This window comes from Mustela nigripes, chromosome 7, assembly GCF_022355385.1.
Source record: "Mustela nigripes isolate SB6536 chromosome 7, MUSNIG.SB6536, whole genome shotgun sequence".
Classification (NCBI taxonomy): Eukaryota; Metazoa; Chordata; class Mammalia; order Carnivora; family Mustelidae; genus Mustela; species Mustela nigripes.
The window spans coordinates 128,883,034-128,903,852 of record NC_081563.1 but is presented as its reverse complement, the minus strand read 5'-3'; the positions used below and the strand labels follow the sequence as shown (position 1 = coordinate 128,903,852).

The following is a 20,819-nucleotide window of genomic DNA, read 5'->3' as shown; positions in this document are numbered from 1 at the left end:
AATGGAGGGCTCCATCCCAGGACCCTGGGATCATGACCTGAGCCAAAGGCAGAGGCTTCCCTTTTCTCCAAACTTTAAATCAGTGTGGTCCCACTTGCTTATCTTTACCTTTATTGCCTTTGCTTTTAGTGTCAGATCCAAAAAATCATCACCAAGACCAGTGTCAAGGAGCTTAGTGCCTGGGTTTCCTTTGAGGAGTTTTATGGTTTCAGATCTTAAACATTCAAGTCTTTAATTCATTATGAGTTAACTTTTGTGTATGGCATGAGATAGTGGTCTGGTTTCATTCTTTTCCATGTGGTGGTTCCAATGTTGTTTATTGAAGAGACTGTTAATTCCCTATTGCATAACCTTCACTCCTTTGTCATACATTAATTGGTCATATATGCATTTCTTTCTTTCTAGGCTCTCTACTCTGTTCCATTGATCTAGGTATCTGGTTTTTTTGTTTTTTTAAGATTTTATTTATTTATTTGACAGACAGAGATCACAAGTAGGCAGAGAGTCAGACAGAGAGAGAGGGGGGAAGTAGGCTCCCTGCTGAGCAGAGAGTCCCATGCAGGGCTCGATCCCAGGACCCTGAGATCGTGACCTGAGCCGAAGGCAGAGGCTTAACCCACTGAGCCACCCAGGCGCCCCTAGGTGTCTGTTTTTATGTCCCACTATACTTTGTAAGATAGTTTAAAATCAGGATGTATGATGCTTCCAGCTTTGTTCTTTCTCAGGAAATACTGGCTTTTTGGTGTCTCTAATAATTCTTTACATTAAATTTTCTGTTAAAACAATGCACAGTGGGGCACCTGGATGGCTCAATCAATTAAGCATCTGACTCCATTTCAGCTCAGGTCTTAGTCCGGGGTCATGAGTTCAAGCCTCTACTTAAAAAAAGAAAGAAAGAAGGAAAGAAGGAGCAAAGGAAGGAAAAGGAGAGGAGAAAAGAGGAAAGAAAAGAAAGAAGACTGTAAAACATATATGGTAAGATGGAATCTTACAGGTGAGTTATTAAGAAAATAATCAGATTTATGCTTTTTGCTCCTGTGGACTTTCCAACTAAAAGAGGGGGAAACTAAACCTCAGGCCCATCAAGGAGAATGAACCCGAAGAGACTCGGAGGCAAAAGCAATAGAGGTTTGTGTCATCAAGTTTATGAGAAGAATGTAGCCTGATGTCTCTGTGGGGATGTAGATTCTAACAGGGGAAGAGGATGGAGGCCATTTAAGTTGAAGATGGACAACTCACTCAATCCCAGTGTGATGGTGAATTTTATGTCGGTGTGACCGGGCCACAAGATGCCCATATATTTGGTCAAACGTTATCTTGGGTGTTTCTCTGAGGGGGTTTTTGGCTGCGATTAACATTTAGGAGCACCTGTCTGGCTCAGCTAGTGCAGTGTGTCACACTTGATCTTGGGGTTGTGAGTTCAAGCCCCACATTGGGTGCAGAGATTACTAAAAATAAAATCTTTTAAAAGGGGGGGGGGCACCTGGGTAGCCAGGTCAAATAAATAAATAAAATCTTTCAAAAAAATTAAAAATTTAAAAAAAAGAGAGTGAGAGAAAGTTGAGACATCTGGGTGCTCAGTGGATTTAAGCGTCTGCCTTTGACTCAGGTCATGATCCCAGCGTCCTGGGATCAAACGCTGGGCTCCCTGCTCAGTGGGGAGTCTGCTTCTCCCTCTCCCTTTGCCCCTTCCCCTCCCCCAGCTCATGCTCTCTTACTCTCTCTCTCTCAAATAAATAAATAAAATCTTTAAAAAACGAAAGATTATAATTTATTTTTTTAAGATTTTATTTATATATTTCAGGGAGAGAGAGAGAGCATGTGCCATCATGAGCAGGGGAAGGGAGAGAGAGACCAGGAGACTCCCCACTGAGCAGGGAGCCCAATACAGGGTGCAGGGCCAGGACCTCTTTCACTTCTGTCACATCAAGAGCAGCAGGTCTCTTGATAGGGTCAGTGCATGGACAGTCTTGGAGCAAAGGAAGTGGTTGCTAAGAGAAGAACTATCTAACTCAGAGGGGACATGGTCTTGCACTCGGTCTCTGAGCAGATCAGCAGTAATTACTGAGTAGAAGCTAAAGGCCCTTTCCCAATTTTCTTGTATTATGGGAAGCTGGGTTGTTGTTATTATTTTGTTTTGTTTGCATGATTCCAAGAGATGGGAAAGAGCACCCCCCCCCCAAAAAAAGTTGACATTAGATTTACTGCCACGCTTGGTGAATGTAGACTGAATCAAAGGAATTCAAAGTTCATTTCGCATTTGATAAAAGGCAGATAGAGGGACCAGCCAGACTCCTTTCATCCTTTGGTTCCAGGCATCACCATTACTTGCTTCTACTACAGTGGTCAGAATGGCTGCTGAAGCTCTAGCCATCAGGTCTCCTTCCAGCAAGCATGAAGAACTCCTATTCCCCCCCTAATCCCACTCCAGCAGGTCGCATAGATAACTTTTGCTTCCCTCTCATTGGCCGGCACTTGGTCTGCGGCTACTCCTACCTGCAAAGAAGCTGCCTAATGTAGATTTTATTCTGAACAGCCACATGCCCAACTGAAAATGTTGAGTTTTACTGCTAAGTAAAAAGTGGATGATGGCTTCTGAGGGCAAAGGAAATTTCTGTCGCAGTCAAGAGGCACATACACAAAAATCCTAGCCACAGTTACATCTGGAAGGTGAAAATACAGATGATTTTCAGCTACTTCTTTATAGTTTTCTCTAATACTTGATTTTAAAAAAATAACCATATATTTATAATCAGAGAGAAAATAAGCTTTGCCACTCTTCCCAATCTGAAGGGGAAAACACAGTATGAATAAAATAAATGGTAAAATGATGTACCAGAGCTAAGGCAATTTTTAAAGAAATACCTCTGCTTTCAGGAGGGCTTAGGCAACGTTCCCAGAGAAATAAAGCTTCCCTGGAAATGCAGCTCCCTTTAGCAACCCAATCGCGGATCTTTCCACCTACAGATAAGAGCTTGTCCTCTCCAGAATGCCAGGGGGGATCTGTTTGGACTTGTCAGGACACAAGGCGGGTTTGGCATTGACTTACACAGCCTTGCCTCAGTCCTGGTATTACTTGACTACATTCCAGGGGTGCCGCCGTCTCCATGCACGGTGAATGCTGCCGCACGGGCTGCAGCTCCGTCAAATATGTCAAATATTCATCAGATGGTGTCAAATCCAGGCTGTCTTCATATCTTAATTCCCCTAAATGATTTGCAGTTGATAAGATTGGAGTAGATATAGAATCCCTGAAAAAATTGCCTAAGAATGAGCAAGTTCTGAGATCCTTGGCGATCAAAGATGTCTCAGAGATGTTGAGAGCTTTGGAGATTTGCTGCACTTGCATAAAATCCTTCTTCTTCTTCTTTTTTTTTTTTTTTAAAAGATGTTATTTGTTTATTTGACAGAGAAAGAGTGATATCACAAGTAGGCAGTCAGAGAGAGAGAAGGGGAAGCAGGCTCTCCTGTTGAGCAGAGAGCCTGATGATGCGGGGCTTGATCCCAGGACCTGGAGATCATGACCTGAGGCAAAGGCAGAGGCTTAATCCACTGAGCCACCCAGACGCCCCCCTAAAATCCATCTTGACTTTCATTTCCACCTTCCTCCTCACCATCCTCTCCAAATCAGGATCTATGAAGATCAGATTGGGTAAGAATTTCCTCCTTAAAGATCTGACATCAACCCCAGAACTTTTGCTGTGTTTGGGAGAACTGACTCCCTGCCCAATTCAAAGTAGAGTTTCCAACTGATTTTTATTCACAGAGAGAGAAAGTCAAGGTGGATGTTAATAATTAATTTTGAGACTATTCCATTTCTAGACAGTGGCACCAACTCAGGATCAGTGCACTAACATAATATTTTCCTCCGTTCTGCAACAAAGGCAGACACGGGGGATACGCCATCTCCTTACCTTCTCCCTCCCCAGAAGTAACCATTCTTATGAATCTGAAGTGTAACCTTCCTGTTGGCGCTGTTATATCCCCATTTTACAGGTAAAGAAAATGAGGCACAGGGAGATAAAGGAATCCGTCCAAGGCCACACCCTTAGTGGGTGGTAGAACCAGTACAGACAGGTCATAAGTCAGACGAAGGAAAGACTGCAGGTTGATAAGAGGGACTGGGGCGTGTGATCAGGGAAGTCCGCTCTGGAGAGGTGACGGGCTTCCAAAGCTGAGAACTGAAGAACCACCACGCGAGATTTCTAGGAAGAAAGTACAAGAGCAAAGGCTCCAAACTTGGGCGAAGTGGCTGCCCCTTTAGCTGCTGTCTTGGGCCCAGAGGATGCGGATGGTGCATCAGCAAGCGAGAAGGAGACTCTATTACTAAGGTCTTGAGGGAACATAAAAGGTTTTGAACTTCTGACCTACACTACATTGATGAATGAAGCCAAATTATCTTCTGTGTTGTTTAAGCCCTTGTTGGTTGGTTGGTTTGGTTTGGTTGTCACACTGCCTCTAATCCTAATTATTCCATTGTCTCTTCTGCGAATTCAAGTAAGACACATGCATGTAGGGATGCCTGGATGGCTCAGTCAGTTAATCGCCTTCCTTCAGCTCTGGTCATGATCCCACGATCCTGGGATGGAGTCCTACATCAGGCTTCTTTCTCAGTTGGGAACCTGCGTCTCCCTCTGCCTGATGCTCCCCCCCCCCCGCTTGTGCTCTCTCTCTCTCTGACAAATAAATAAATAAAATCTTTTAAAAAAAAGATTTTATTTATTTATTTGTCAGAGAGATCACAAGTAGGAAGAGAGGTAGGCAGAGAGAGAGGGGGAAGCAGGCTCCCTGACGAGCGGAGAGCCTGATGCGGGGCTCGATGAGGGGCTCCTTCCCAGGGCCCTGAGATCATGACCTGAGCTGAAGGCAGAGGCTTTAACCCACTGAGCCACCCAGGCGCCCCACCCCTGTCTGCTTCTCTTTCTCCCTCTCTCAAATAAATAAACAAAAATCATAAATAAATAAATAATATTTAAAAAGAAAGTTTTTCTCATGCCCTCTCTCAAATAAACAAATAAAAATCATAAATAAGTAAATAAGAATATTTAAAAAGAAAGTTTTATTGAAAGGCATCAGATGTCTCGAGATATCTGATACATCTAACAATACAAACCTTAGTAAGCACTTATATTTTAAAGACTATTCTATTATTTACATACATTAACATATTTAATTCTCACAATAGCCTTATGAGTAGATCAACACCCCATTTTTTTTTAAAGATTTTATTTATTTATTTGACAGACAGAAATCACAAGCAGGCAGAGAGGCAGGCAGAGAGAGAGGAGGAAACAGGCTCCCCGCTGAGCAGAGAGCCTATGCGGGACTCCATCCCAGGACCCTGAGATCATGACGTGAGCTGAAGGCAGAGGCTTTAACCCACTGAGCCACCCAGGTGCCCCAATACCCCAATTTTTTAAACAGCTTTATTCATGTAGAATTCATATACCACGTTTTTCACCCATATAAAACAGTATCACCAAGATCAATTTTAGAACATTTTCATCAAATGAAATCCCAAGAGAAACACCATACTCTAGCTGTCATCCCCAATCTTCACACACACACTCCAGCCCCAGGCAACCACTAATCTACTATTTGTCCCTAGATTTGCTTCCTCTGGACAATTCACATAAATGGAATTTTACAATATGTGACTAGTTCCTTTCTTGTAGCATGTTATAACGTGAGGTTCTCCATTCTTTTATATATGACTAAGTAATATTCCGTTGTACTGATTTGTCCCATTTGTTCATTCATCAGCTGATGGGCATTTGGATTGTTTCTTTTTTTCTTTTTTCTTCTTTTTTTTTTCTGGCTATTAAGAATAATGTTGCTATAAACATACATGAATAAATTTTCAGGTTGGACATATTTCAGTTTTCTTGGGTACTACAAGTGGAACTGTTAGGTCATATGTTAACTGTATGTTTATATTTTTGAGAAACTGCCCAACTCATCAAAACAATGTTAGGATCATCAGACTGGGAAGGTAATTACTCTCTGTAGCAGTGAGGAAAGGATACAGCAGCAGGGAATAGCTTCTCAGATCGTTTGCCCAGAAATGACACATGTCACTGTGTCACTTCTGCTCATCTTTTATTGGTCAAGTTGAGTCAGACAGCCACACCCAGTGTTAAGGGGACGGGAAAGCACAGTCTTACCTAACATGCAGAAAGGGGAAAGAACTAGAAGCTTTTACAGAAAGATGCTAATAGCTGCTGCAGAGAATGTTGGGTAGAAAAGCCCCAATGAGGGGATGATGTTTACTCTGAGACTTGGGAGATCAGAAAAAGTCTGTTTGAGATGATGTTGAGGGAAGAGAGATACTCGACATCACTAATCATTAAGGAAATATAAATAAAACCAGGAAGAACTCTCACTTCACACCTACCAAGATGACTCTGCGGTCTCCCCTTGAATAACACAGGTTTGAACTGCTTGAGTCCACTGACAGTGGTTCTTCTTCTTCTTCTTCTTTTTCTATTTTAAAGATTATATATTTGAACTAGAGAGAGAGAAGGTGAGAAAGAGAGAGAAACATGTGAGAAAGAGAGAGACCCTAAGTGGGAGTTAGATGGGCAGGGAGAAGCAGACTCCCCGCTGAGCAGGGAGCCGGATGCGGACCTTGATCCCAGGAAGCTGGGTTTATGACCTGAGCAGAAGGCAGACGCTTAGCCAACCGAGCCACCCAAGTGTCCCATATGGATTTTTTCCCCCACAAATACAGTAGATAGAGTACCATTAGTGTATTTTCTCTCTCTTTCTTCCTTCCTTCCTTTTTCTTCCTTCCTTTTTTCTTTCTTTTCTTTCTTCCTTCCTTCCTTCCTTCTTCCCTCTTTTCTTTCCTTTTCTCTCTCTCTTTCTTTCTCTTTCCTTCCCTCCCTCCCTTCCTTAGCTCTATGCCCAACATAGGGGTTGAATTCATGACCCTGAGATCAAGAGTCACATACTTTACTGACTGAGCCAACCAGGCACCCCTGTTTTCTCTTTCGTATGATTTTCTTAATAACATTTTCTTTTCTCTAGCTTACTTTATCATGAGAATGCTGTATACAATACACATAACCTATAGAATATGTGTTAATTGACTATGTTATTGGTCAGGCTTCCAGTCAATAGTAGGCTTTAAGTAGTTAAGTTTTGGGAGAATCAGGAGCTAGATGCAGACTTTCAGCTGCGTAGGGGGGTCAGTGCCTCTAACTCTTCAGTCGTTCAAGGGTCAAGTCTAATAAAAAAAATAAAAGGATACAGACAATAACAACTTTTGGCGAGAAATTGAAACCTTCATATGCTGTTGGTGGGAATGTAAAATGGCACAACCACTTTGGAAACAGTTTGGCAATTCCTCAGAAAAGTTAAAAACGTAGAATTATCGGGCACCTGGGTGGCTCAGATTGTTAAGTGTCTGTCTTCAGCTCAGGTCATGATCCCAGAGCCCTGGGATCCAGTCCCGCATCAAGACCCTCATTGGGCTCCCTGCTCCGTGGCGAGTCTGCTTCTCCCTCTCCTTCAGCCCCACCCAACCCGTCCCCCACCGCCCTGCTCGTGCTTGCTCATTCTCTCTCACTCTGTCTCTCTCAAATAAGTAAATAAAATCTTTTTTAAAAAAAAAAAAAAAACCTTGTTGGGACGCCTGGGTGGCTCAGTTGGTTGAGCAGCTGCCCTCGGCTCAGGTCATGATCCCAGCGTCCTGGGATCGAGTCCCGCATCAGGCTCCTTGCTCTGCAGGGAGCCTGCTTCTCCCTCTGACTATGCCTGCCACTCTGTCTGCCTGTGCTCGCTCTCTCTCTCTGACAAATAAATAAATAAAATCTTAAAAAAAAAAAAAAAACATTGTTATCAGATGACCCAACAATTCCACTTCTAGGTATATGCCCAAGAGAATTAAAAACATATATTGACACAAAAACTTAAACGTGAATGTTCATAGCACCCTCACTCATGACAGCCCAAAATAGAAACAACCCAAATGTTTATCACGTGGTGAGATAGAGACCTCTCTCTCTCTCTCTCTCTCTCTCTCTATATATATATATATATATATATATATATTTACATATATTTATATATATATTAGAAACTGAAAATCTGATGGGGAATTGGATATTTACCTAGTTTCAAAGTACCTTTTTACAAAATACCTAATAAGTAAAAGGAAAAAAGAGTGACTATGCAGATGGGAGACTGGCAGATGCTACCTCAGTCAGATGACCGCAGTGAACACCATTAGGAATGGGACACATCACAGTCATGTGCCACCTGATTGGATGGAAGGAGAACGCATGCATAACCTGAAGAAATCGTGAGGAAACTTTGGTTAAACCTAGACGGAAGGAAGCACATGTCACAAAATAATTGGCCTGCAACCTTCAAAAAAGCGTCAAGGACAAGAAAGTTGAGGCAAGACTGAGGAATTGTTCCAGCATGCGTGAGAGAGACTAAAGAGACAGAGCGATCTAAATGCAAAGATCTTTTTTTTTTTTTCCCCAAGTAGGCTCCACATGGGGCTCAAACTCACGACCCTGAGATCAAGAGTCACGTGTTCCCCTCACTGAGCCAGTCAGGCGCCCCTACATGCAAAGATCCTTTCACCACAGAGGACATTTTTGGACAAGTTGGTGAAATTTGATAGGTTGTCTGAGGATAGCATTCTATCATATTAATATTCCTTTTTTTAAAGATTTTATTAATTTATTTGACAGAGATTACAAGTAGGCAGAGAGGCAGGCAGAGAGAGAGAGAGAGGAGGGAGCAGACTCCCTGCTGAGCGGAGAGCCCGATGCGGGGCTCGATTCCGGGATCCTGGGATCTTGATCTGAGCCGAAGGCAGAGGCTTTAACCCGCTGAGCCACCCAGGCGCCCCTCATATTAACGTTCTTATTTGGATGGTTGTATTATGAAGAAATAAATGCCTTATTGTAGGAAATATGTACTGAAGTATTTGAAGGTGATAAAGTAACTAGTTAGCACTTATTCTCAAATGGTTTGGGACCAAAAAAAAAAAAAAATCTGAACCATGTAAGTCTGAGATTGTTTTAAAAAATTCATATTCCGGGGCTCCTGGCTGGCTCAGTCATTAAGCATCTGCCTTCAGCTCAGGTCATGATCTCAGGGTCCTGGGATCAAATTCCGTATCAAGCTCCCTGCTCAGCAGGGAGCCTCCTTCTCCCTCTCCCTCTCCCACTCCCCCTGCTTGTGTTCCCTCTCACTGTCTCTCTCTCTGCCAAATAAATAAATAAAACCTTTTTTTAAAAAATTCATATTCCAAGGGTGCCCAGCTCAGTCGGTAGAGTGTGTGACTCTTGATCTCAGAATTTTGAGTTCAAGCCCAATGATGGATGTAGAAATTACTTAAAAATAAAATCTTTTTTTTAAAGATTTTTATTATATTTTTCTAAAAGATGTTATTTATTTATTTGAGAGAGACAGAGTGAGAGAGCATGAGACGGGAGGTCAGAGGGAGAAGCAGACTCCCCGTGGAGCTGGGAGCCCGATGTGGGACTCGAACCTGGGACTCCAGGATCATGATCTGAGCCAAAGGTAGTTGCTTAACCAACTGAGTCATCCAGTGCCCTTTTTTTAAGATTTTATTTATTTGACAGAGAGAAACACAGTGAAAGAGGAAACGCGAGTGGGGGTGGTGGGAGAGGGAGAAGCAGGCCTCCTGCCAAACACAGAGCTCAGTGTGGGGCTTAATCCAGGACCCCGGGATCATGACCTGAGCTGAAGGCAAACACTCAAAGACTGAGCCACCCAGGTGCCCCTTAAAAATAAAATCTTTTTTTGTTTGTTTTGTTTTTGTTTTTTTAAAGATTTATTTATTTGACAGACAGAGATCACAAGCAGGCAGAGAGGCAGGCAGAGAGAGAGAGGAGGAAGCAGGCTCCCCGCTGAGCAGAGAGCCCGATGTGGGGCTCCATCCCAGGATTGTGGGATCATGACCTGAGCCGAAGGCAGAGGCTTTAACCCACTGAGCCACCCAGGCGCCCCAAAAATAAAATCTTAAAAAAAAAATTCATATACCAATTTCCAGTGAGGTTTCATACTTTCTCAATTAGCCACCTTCCTTCACCTCACCATCTCCCTTATATTTATTTAATATGAATGGCATATACCACTTATTTGACACAAAAAAATCCTTTATGCACATGTGACAACATGCATAAAAAACTTTGTCATGGTTTGTACGACTTAGAGCTCAGAAACCAGTACTGCTTAACTCAAGCAGGGAAAAGTATTGACTAGAAGGACATGAGATATGTGGCTTGTTCTATTGGAAATAGCTCCTTCACTTAACAAATGTGTGCTCATCTTATGCAACCGGCTCCACCACTCTGTGCCTCAGTTTATGCATCCATAAAATGGAGGAAATTATAGTACCTACTGCATAAAATTGTTGTGGGGATTAAATTAATTAAAACATATAAAACACTTGCAACAGTGCCCAACACATCGTAAGTGCTTCGCAAACGTTATTTATTATCATTAACTGACTTGTTCAAAGAAGCCGATGAGTGGCCAGTGCAGGATTTGAATCCAAGTCCGTTGGAAACCAAAACCTGAGCTCCTACCGTGACCACCCTTTTTCACAGTGTTAACTCAGCGCGATTCTCCCCCCTTTTCTCCTAAATGCTGGTCAAACCCAAGGGATGTTCCTTCTCCCATCCCACTAGCAATTACTTCCTTGTGCATCCTCCTGGGGTTTATAAACAAAAACTTGTCAAGCCGGCTGGTCCCTCTGAGAAGCAATTTAGGCTCACACCCTGCAAAAGCTTTTGCCTCACTGGTAGACTTTGTTTGCTTTGGGGAATGCTGTTCTTTTAAGTTGAGAGGACATTTAATCTAAGTAATAGTGTCCGTGGTCTTTGATCTAGGCATGCGGCAGCTGCAGCTGGGAGGGAACGTGCTTGCCTCGTGCAATCTGTCTGCCTTGTTTCTAAGCATTAACCCTTCCTTCTCATGTTTGATATGAAAATATTAGGTCCATATCTGAAAGAGTAATGCAGTTCCCTGAAAGGTGTTGCATTAATCATTTTTTAAAATTTTCTGTGTTTTATAATGTTTTGACATCTTAAAAAGCTTGTCAGGGGAGAGCCTGCTCCTCCCAGGGCTACTCTGTTCTTAGAGATGGACAGCAGAGGGCTCAGCTGGGAGCACATCTTTCATATACAAGCCAACCAATCCCTAGTTTATAGCTCCAATAGTCCTCTAACTGGAACTCACTAAGCCAGTACTTCCCCTGCCCAAAATCATCCCAGAGCCAGGCACCAGGGGACTAGAGAGCACCCCCTATAGCCCAGAGCCCACATAATTCAGACTAGCTAGTCCTAAATCCGGGCATTCCCCTCTCCTCTCTTCTGCCACCAGGTGACATCAATACTTGGTGCTTCCTCTTTGGCTTTGTATGGCATGGTTATCCCCACTCGAAGACCTGTGAGTACAATAAACTCCCTTGAAGAAGAGCCTCGTCCTCATTTCTTCCTGTGGCTACACCAACTTTACCATATATCTCCAACATTTACACTCTCGGAACAAGTATTATAAATTTGATAATTTTTCACAAAATATACACTTGATTTATATTTATTGTTAAAACACTATTAATGCATGTTAATTATACCTAAATAAAAACATATCATGCAGAACACTGTTAGACTCTAGCGAAAATTTAAAACGAAATATAATACGTATATCATACCATTTCAGTTAAACCATCACATTCCTTTTCAAGCCTGCCTTTCTAATTTTGTTCCATATACTTTCCTCTTTGTAAGATTAACAAGAAAATATGAATGATCTACACTAATTACAGTGCTCAGGTATGTAAAAACACTTCCTTCTATGTCATTCTGAGACCTTACGAAGGAAAGGAGTGATCAGAGAAACAGGATGGAAACTAGAAGAGAGTCGTGTCCAGATGCCCAGGAAGGAGAATATTTCTAGAAGGAAGCGATGCGCCATGTCAAATGCTAGTGAAAGATCCAGCAACGAGAGATCTGAACATGCTTATTGGATTTAGCAACAGGTTTTAATAAAGTGTTGGCAAACCTTTCAATCAGTTTGGCTGTGAGAAGGGAAGGAAAATAAAGTGCTGGAGCTGGAGACACAATGAGACTAAGAGATGTGTTTTTTGTGTTTTGTTGTTGTTGTTGTTGTTGTTTTTAGATAAGAAAAACTTAACAAATATTTAATTTTTATTTATTTATTTCTAAGATTTTATTTATTTATTTTTGTGAGAAAGAGAGCATGAGTGGTGGGGGTGGCAGGGCAGAGAGAGAAGCAGACTTCCTGCCAAGCAGGGCGCCTGATGCGGGCAGCCCAACGCAGGGAGAACTCCATCCCAGCATGGTAGGATTATGACCTAAGCCAAAGGCAGACATTTTAACCAACTCATCTACGTAGGCACCCTGACTTACGAATGTTTAAATAAAGATTGGGGGCATCTAGTCGAGAGCAAATACCTAAATATCCAGAAGAAGAAATGAATCATTGGTAGAATAAGGTTTATATGAAGGAGAGGAGGAGATAAGGATTGGTTTCAATAGGAGGGACACCAACCACTCCATTGGCAACAGGAAGAAGATTGGTCCAGATGTAGGTGGGTTATTGTTTTTGTTTTGGGAAGATGCCTGAGTTTTTCAATATAGACACTGACAAAGCAGATAGCTGGAATTTTTTTTTTAAGATTTTATTTATTCACTTGACAGAGATCACAAGTGAGGCAGGCAGAGAGAGAGAGAGGGGAGAAGCAGGCTCCCTGCTGAGCAGAGAGCCCGATGCAGGGCCTCAATCCCAGGACCCTGGGATCATGACTTGAGCCAAAGGCAGAGGCCTCAACCCATTGAGCCACCCAGGCATAGCTAGAATAGCCGGAATTTTGATCGATAAGTACAATCAAAATGCAAATGGTCATCGGAGTTTACGGTATTGGAAAGAGTGTTCTTGAAAAGATGGACTATAATGTTTGCTGAGTATAGAAAGGCATGAAAGATGGAGAAGGCTGATGGAAGGGGAGAAACTAGATGGGTGAATAGATTGGAGTCCTGATGAGCTAGAAGAATAGTCTTTGTGAGTCATGAAATATGGAGGTTGGAAGGATTGTGGCCAGAATATAGAATTATATTTTGGATATATTTATTTTTGATGTCGAGACCTAGTATATGGTCTTAAGGAGGCATGACTCGAGTAGGATAGAAGAGATGATCGCTAGAAATGAGAAGGTCCTACAGCTGAATGAACAGGATCTTGGATTGGTTGTGTGTATGAATGTTGAGGTCACTGGGATATGAGTAGAAAAGAATACGTGAGCCAGGTGCTCAAATGTGGTGGATAAAGGCAGTGGGGAGGGAACATTAGGGTCATGACTGAATGACCTCTCTCCTGAGCTCTATTCTTGATTTTCCAGATGTCTAACTAATATCCCCACTTAGATGTGTAACAGACATCTTCAATTTAACAATGTGGTCATACCGAGAAACAGGGGGACTAGAAAAGTCATTTTTATGGTCACGTAATTAGCCTAAAAATAAAGTTGGGGTTTTATTGCAACAAAAAAAATCAGCAGATATCATGAGACAACAAATGGTCTTTCCCACATGGTATAACACTCCTATTATCAGAATTTTACAACAGGGAAAATTCAGATAGTCTCAAAAGATAAGGGGAGTATCCAGAAACTCCTACAATTCAAAACTAAAAAACAAACAACCCAATTTTAAAGTGAGGAAAGGACTTGAATAGACATTTCTCCAAAGAAGATATACAAATGACCAAAAAGTCATTGTATGAAAAGACACTTTACACCAATAGTTATTAGGGAAATGCAAAAAAAAAAAAAATGAGATACCACTTTACACTCACCAGTAGCTGTAATTTTAAAAAAAGGAAAATAACAATTGTTGGCAAAGATATAGAGAAATTAGAACACTTGTTCATCACCAGTGGGAATGTAAAACGGTTCAGCTGTGAAAGATAGCTTGGCAGTTCCTAAAAAAGATAAACATAGAGTAACCATGTGACTGAGTAATTCAACCCCTAAATATATACCCAAAAGAACTGAAAATAGGTTTTTTGAGGGAATTTAGAAACAAATTCTTTTTTTTTTTTTTAAGATTTTATTTATTTGACAGGGAGAGACAGTGAGAGAGGGAACACAAGCTGGGGGAGTGGGAGAGGGAGAAGCAGGCTTCCCACCAAGTAGAGAACCCAATGTGGGGCTCGATCCCAGGACCCCGGGATCACAACCTGAGCCAAAGGCAGACGCTTAACTGACTGAGCCACCCAGGCACCCCTAAAAACAAATCCTTGTACATGAATGTTCATAGCAGCATTGTTCATAATAACCAAAGGTGAAGACAACCCAGACAGCCATAAGCAGATAAGTGGATAAACAATTGTGACATAGCCATACAATGGAACATTATTTGGCGATAAAAAGGAATGAAGTACTAATACATGCCAAATATGGGTGAACCTTAACATAAAAAATGATGTTAAGTGGATGAAGTCAAAGGTCCCATGTTGTATGATTCCATACAATATGTGAAATCCATAGAAACAGAAAGCAGATTGATGGCTGCCAGAGTTTTGGGAGAGAAGGGGGAGTGGGGAGCAACTGCTTAAGGAATACAAAGTTTCCTTTTGGAATAATGAAAATGTTTTGGAACTAGATAGAGGTAGGTAGTGATAGCTCAGCTCTGTGAAAGTACTAAATGCCACTGAATTGTTCACTGTTAAATGGTTAATTTTATGTGAATTTCACCTCAATTTTAATAAAAAGAAAAAATTATGTGGCCAAGTTTTAGTATTAGGAATGACAGAAAACTCATTTATCAAGATACAACAAATTTTTAATTGATTATGTGTGTTCTCACTATATATAGTAATTCAAACACAGCATGAAGTGCCAGTGCCAAATTTCTTTTCTGCTATATGTAAAGACAACCATGTGTTGGAAAAACTGTTTTGTGCTTTTTGACAGTTGTGGAGTTTGAAAACCCAATGATAAAGAGTTTTTCTCAACCACCATCAAGAAGAAAGAGAAGGGGAACCTGGGTGGCTCAGTGGGTTAAAGCCTCTGCCTTCAGCTCAGGTCATGATCTCAGGGTCCTGGGATGGAGCCCCGCATCGGGCTCTCTGCTCAGCAAGGAGCCTGCTTCCTCCTCTCTCTCTGCCTGCTTCTCTGCCTACTTGTGATCTCCGTCTGTCAAATAAATAAATAAAATCTTTAAAAAAAAAAAAAAGGAGAAAGAGAAAGTGGAGAGAGAGAAGATTGAAGATGGTGGAGCACCTGGCTGGCGCAGTTGGAAGAGCATTTGACTCTTGATCTTGGAGTCATGAGTTCAAACCTCACGTTACATGTAGAGATTACTTAGATAAAAAAGAAAACAATAAATAAATAATATTTATAATAATTGCCATAAATAAACAATAAATTTTTTTTAAAAGGAGGAGGAGACACAGAGGAAGTGAGGGAGTAATAGAAAAGTTGGTTTCCCATCTAAGCATAAAGTACTAAGAAACAGATTTTCCCCCTGCTATGAGACAGAAAAACTGTGTTCTAAAAGATAATGATTTCTAACCTAGAATTCTATACCCAGACAAATTATCCATGAAGCATGAAGACAGAATAAAGACAATTTCAGATAGGCAAGATCTTGAAAATTTCTCTTCTTGGCCACTTTCTCAGGAAGTGAGTGGAGCATGAAGGAGAAAATCATGAACCAGGACCTCAGGGAATCCAAGAAACAGGATATGCAGCCCAGGAAAGACGCAAGAGAAAGTGTTGCCGCCACAGCTGCCCAGCAGGCCTGGAGAGGAATCAGTCCCAAACGGAGGAGGAAAACAGAGAGCTGCAAGGGAAGAGGCGGGGAATGTCTCCAAGAAACGAAAATTGAAAATCAATTGAAAGGTTACCTGACATGTTCGAATCTCTTGAGAGGAAACTTCAGTCTCTTTCAGAGATTTTGTGGATGAGTTGGTGGTAAATACACAGAAAACTAAGTGTAGCCAATTTGTTGAACAGGTGGGAACTCTGGGGTGTAGGAAGAAAAGAAGTTTATTCTTGGATGCAAAGTTTATTCTTTGCATATTCAAATTGTTCTTCCCCTATCCCCTTGAGTGAAGTCTAGGGCCAGTCTCATGGCTTTTTTAGTCACTCTCAGGTAATAAAATTCTCTTGGTCATTTAAAACCTCCAAACAACCTCAGTTCAGTAATTCAAAAGTCCACTCTCATGCATTAAGCTGAACCATATGAAGTTGCCATTTGTGTAAGTCAAAAAAGGTTGAGGGGCGCCTGGGTGGCTCAGTGGGTTAAAGCCTCTGCCTTCAGCTCAGGTCATGATCCCAGGGTCCTGGGATCGAGCCCTACATCGGGCTTTCTGCTCAGCAGGGAGCCTGCTTCCTCCTCTCTCTCTCTCTGCCTGCCTCTCTGCCTACTTGTGATCTCTCTGTCAAATAAATAAATAAAATCTTTAAAAAGAAAAAAGGTTGAATATTGGCAGTTTTATCTGATTCACTCTAATAAGAGTCAAAACTCCCAAATTTATTTAAAATAAAATAATCTCTCCCTCTACCATACAGACATGTTTTAGATTGGTCATCTGAGGTAAAAAAGGGAGGCCTGGTGGGCTTCTTCACTTTCCCACAAGCCCTTCCAGCATCATTCTCTACCAGGAGACTGTCTCTGGTTCCTCCTGGATAGAAGGGCCTTGTGTAGACAGGAGAGAAGAGGCAGTATGTCACTCTCTGACCTTGGCAGGGGTTCACAGTGGACTCTTACTCTTCCGGGGTGCTTTTGACTTGTATGATTCTTCCAGGACATTCCTCCAGCTCTGATGCCTGAGCTCTGATCTGCTCTGTGGGAGGGACCTTGTTCAACCAGAAGACCCCTTGATTTTATGACCACTTTTAATTCTGGCCTCAGCCATCAGACAAGCAGCCTCTTTAGACTGTGGTCGCCTCACTCCTTGGGAAAAACCTCTTAGACCAGATCCAAGCTAGTCTTTGCCTAGCACGGCCCAGTCTGGTCCTCGGGATACTTTCTAGCACCTTGAAACAGTGCCTCTGCTTTCCTCTGCCCTATCAGAGGAGCTAGCCAGCCACGGTCCCTTTCATATACTTCTTAAACATGAGTCAGACACCACCTACCGTGTCACCTGAACTTCAAGAGACACATCAAGCTCATTGGGATGTCCGAACGAAGTGCCTTCCTTGTCTCATTCCCACAAATGGGTGGAAGTGTACTCATAGCTCATCAGTGCTCTCCAAACATTTTCTTTGATCTTGGGATATTTCAGCAGTCTTTTCATGCTCATGAATGGGTAGGGGACCAAAGTAACAAAACCAGGTGTTTTTTTTTTTAATTTTTAAAAAATTTAATTTATTTTTAAATTTTATTTATATATATATATTTAAAGATTTTATTTATTTATCAGATGGTGGGGGAGAGAGCGAGCACAGGCAGACAGAATGGCAGCAGAGGCAGAAGGAGAAGCAGGCTCCCTGCTGAGCAAGGAGCCCGATGTGGGACTTGATCCCAGGACGCTGGGATCATGACCTGAGCCGAAGGCAGCTGCCTAACCAACTGAGCCACCCAGGCGTCCCAAATTTTATTTATATTTTATTTACTTATTTATCATTTTATTTAACTTATTTTTAGTTTATTTTTTTAACTTAATAGACTTTATTTTTCAGGCAGTTTTAAGTTCACAGCAAAATTAGAATAGAGCAGAAAGTACAGAGAATTCTCAAAAACCCCTGCCCCCACACATGCATACTCCACTATCAACATCCTCCACCTGGGTATATATGTTACCGTCCATGAATCTACACAGACATGTTATTATCACCCAAAGGGCGGTGTACATTTTACGGGTTTGGACAAAGACATAATGACATCTGTCCACCATTGTAGTATCATGTAGAGTAGTTTCATTGCCCTAAAAGTCTCTGTGCTCTGTTCATTCATCCCTTCACCTAAATCCTTGGGGACCACTGATCTTTAATTGTCTCCATCATTTGGCCTTTTGTAGAATGTCATGTAGCTGGAATGGCATGGTATGTAGCCTTTTCAGATTGGCCTTTGTCACTTAGTAACGTGCCTTTTAGTTTCCTCCATGTGTTTTCGTGACTCAATAGCTCATTTCTCTTTAGTGCTGAATTATATTCCACTGTCTGGATGTAGTACAGTTTATTTAACCCTTCACCCACTGAAAGCTCTCTTGGTTGCTTGCAGGTTTGGGCAATTATGAATAAAGCTGCTATAACCAGTTTTTAATCACCTCTTTTATGAGTCTCGCCTAGGCGGGACTTACTTTGGAATGGGGAAGCATCATCCGAAACTGAGACTGAAATAGTTCCCTATCTATATCCTGTGACACAAGAAAATGAGAAAACAAGGCAACTAATAACTTTTTTGGGGGGGAGTTATAGATGAAATGAAATGTAACTTTACATGGCTTAATGGTAAGCACTACTTCTGTAGGCTTAATAATGTAAATATTAAATACTGGTTGAATCAATAATTATGATAGGAAGATACTGGAACAACTAAGAAGGGGAAATTATTGTGTTAGAGTGGGTGGGAACAGGATTAAGAGAACTAATTCTTATCTTCCATGGTAGGCAGTCAACAGATCTAAATGGAAGAATCAAGAAATGTCAGTATAGGCATGTCCTTTAGAATATGAAGGAAAGGGGCGCCTGGGTGGCTCAGTTGGTAAAGTGACTGCCTTCGGCTCAGGTCATGATCCTGCAGTCCCGGGATCGAGTCCCACATTGGGCTCCCTGCTCAGCAGGGAGTCTGCTTCACCCTCTGACATCTCCCTTCTCATGCTCTCTCTCTCTCTCTCTCTCTCAAATGAATAAAATAAAATAAACCTTTAAAAAAAAAAAAAGAATATGAAAGAAGAGGAATGCCTGCCTGGCTCAGTCAGAAGAACATATGACTCTTGATCTCAGGGTTGTGAGTTCGAGCCCCATGTTGGGTGTAGAGATTACTAAAAAAATAATAAATAAAGTATTGAAAAAAAGAAATATAGGGGCACCTGGTGGCTCAGTCAGTTAAGCTTCTGCCTTTGGCTCGGGTCATGGTCTTGGGTGTCCTGGGATCAAGCCCCTTGTCAGGTTCTCTGTTCAGTGGGGAGTCTGTTTTTCCCTCTTTCTCTCTCTCCTTCTGTGATCTCCCTCTCTCAAATGTATAAATATAATCTTTTAAAAGAAAAGAGAAATATAAAGGAAGATACCTGGGGAAAATAGTTAAAAGTGAGTGGATGAAAGTGTTCTTTTTCATGATAAGCTTCTTAAAATTATTTGTCTTTTTAAATGATGGGTAAAAATTACATTAAGAAACTTAATATTTTTTAAAGCTTTATTTATTTGAGAGAGCGAGAGTGCAGGGGGTTGGGCAGAGGAAGTGGGGAAAGAGACTCTCAAGCAGACTCCGCAGTGAGCATGGAGCCCCGACATGGGGCTCAATCCCATGACCCTGACACTTGACTGTGCCACCGAAGGGCCCCAAGAAACTTAATTTTTAAAACTATATAATAAAACATAGACATTATCTAGAGAGTAGATAGCACTTAAATGTAACAAGAGCACTTTCGCTCTTAATGAGAAATCATTTGCATGAAGCTAAAAGCTATTTCGAATGACTGAAAAACTTTCTAACGTTCCAGGGAAAATGACTCCCTGTAGCCTTCTGCCTCCAGTCTGATACAAAAACATACCCTCCTATTTCCAAGTAACCTTGAGATAAGCAATAGATTCTCCTATAGAATCAATTTAAACGTATTGTGAGGAATTTGTTTTTCCCACTTACTTAGCTGGTATTAAATTTGAGAGAGAACCACGTCAGCTAAGCCAATAGGAGCTACCTTGTGGACTTAGAACTAACTAACTCATAATCATACTTCTCACTTCACCCCGGAGCCCGTAGTATCCCTGTACTAAATCCTATCAAGATTTTTTAGGAGAGTCAGTAAGAGAAAAGGGCCAGTAGAGAAAAGCAGAGATATGTTCTCTATGTGACCTCCATGAGGGCAGAGGCCATCTTGTTCATTTCAGTATTCTCCGTGTATGACACACAATTAATGCTTAGTAGATATCTAAGTGTCTGTTGCATAAATAAATCGAATGACTGTAACTCCCCACTTTGCTGAGGTCTGTGAGCATTAAAATAAAGTTATCATTAATTATATCTATAGTTCATAGATATATTAAAAAATCAGTAGGTGAGACAGCTCTTAGAAAAGGGTGCCTCGGGACGCCTGGGTGGCTCAGTGGGTTAGGCCTCTGCCTTCGGCTCGGGTCATGATCCCAGGGGCCTGGGGTCGAGTCCCGCATAGGGCTCTCTGCTCAGCAGGGAGCCTGCTTCTCCTCATCTCTCTGTCTGTCTCTCTGCTTATTTGTGATCTCTCTCTCTGTCAAATAAATAAATAAAATCTTTAAAAAAAAAAAAAAAAGAAAAGGGTGCCTCACTGGGTATTTTGGGAAACAGTCCATTACAAATATAGGAAATGTAAAATCTACAAATTGCATGAGGAGATACGCAAGAATGCTGGTAGTGGCAGTGCCTACAACAGCAAGACATACCTCTGACCTAAATGTCCATCAGCAGAAGACTGGGTAAGTACAAGAGGATACACCCATGCGATGGTCTATACAGAAGTGAAAATGAGCAGATGAAAGCCACGTATGTAAATAAAGATGAACTCCCCCAAAATGTAACATTGAGGGGCAAAAAAAGCAAGGCACAGAAGAATCCAAATAGTATGATACCACTTATGTAAAATTTTAAGGGACGCCTGGGTGGCTC

General features: G+C 41.6%; 1 long non-coding RNA gene across 1 annotated transcript; it reads left to right on the top strand.

Moving 5' to 3' along the window:
- Positions 1 to 785: 785 nt before the first annotated feature.
- Positions 786 to 16,189, top strand: LOC132022787 (uncharacterized). Its single transcript, XR_009405715.1, has 3 exons — positions 786 to 975; positions 11,371 to 11,436; positions 15,692 to 16,189. It is a non-coding gene; the product is annotated as an uncharacterized LOC132022787 (long non-coding RNA).
- Positions 16,190 to 20,819: the final 4,630 nt, after the last annotated feature.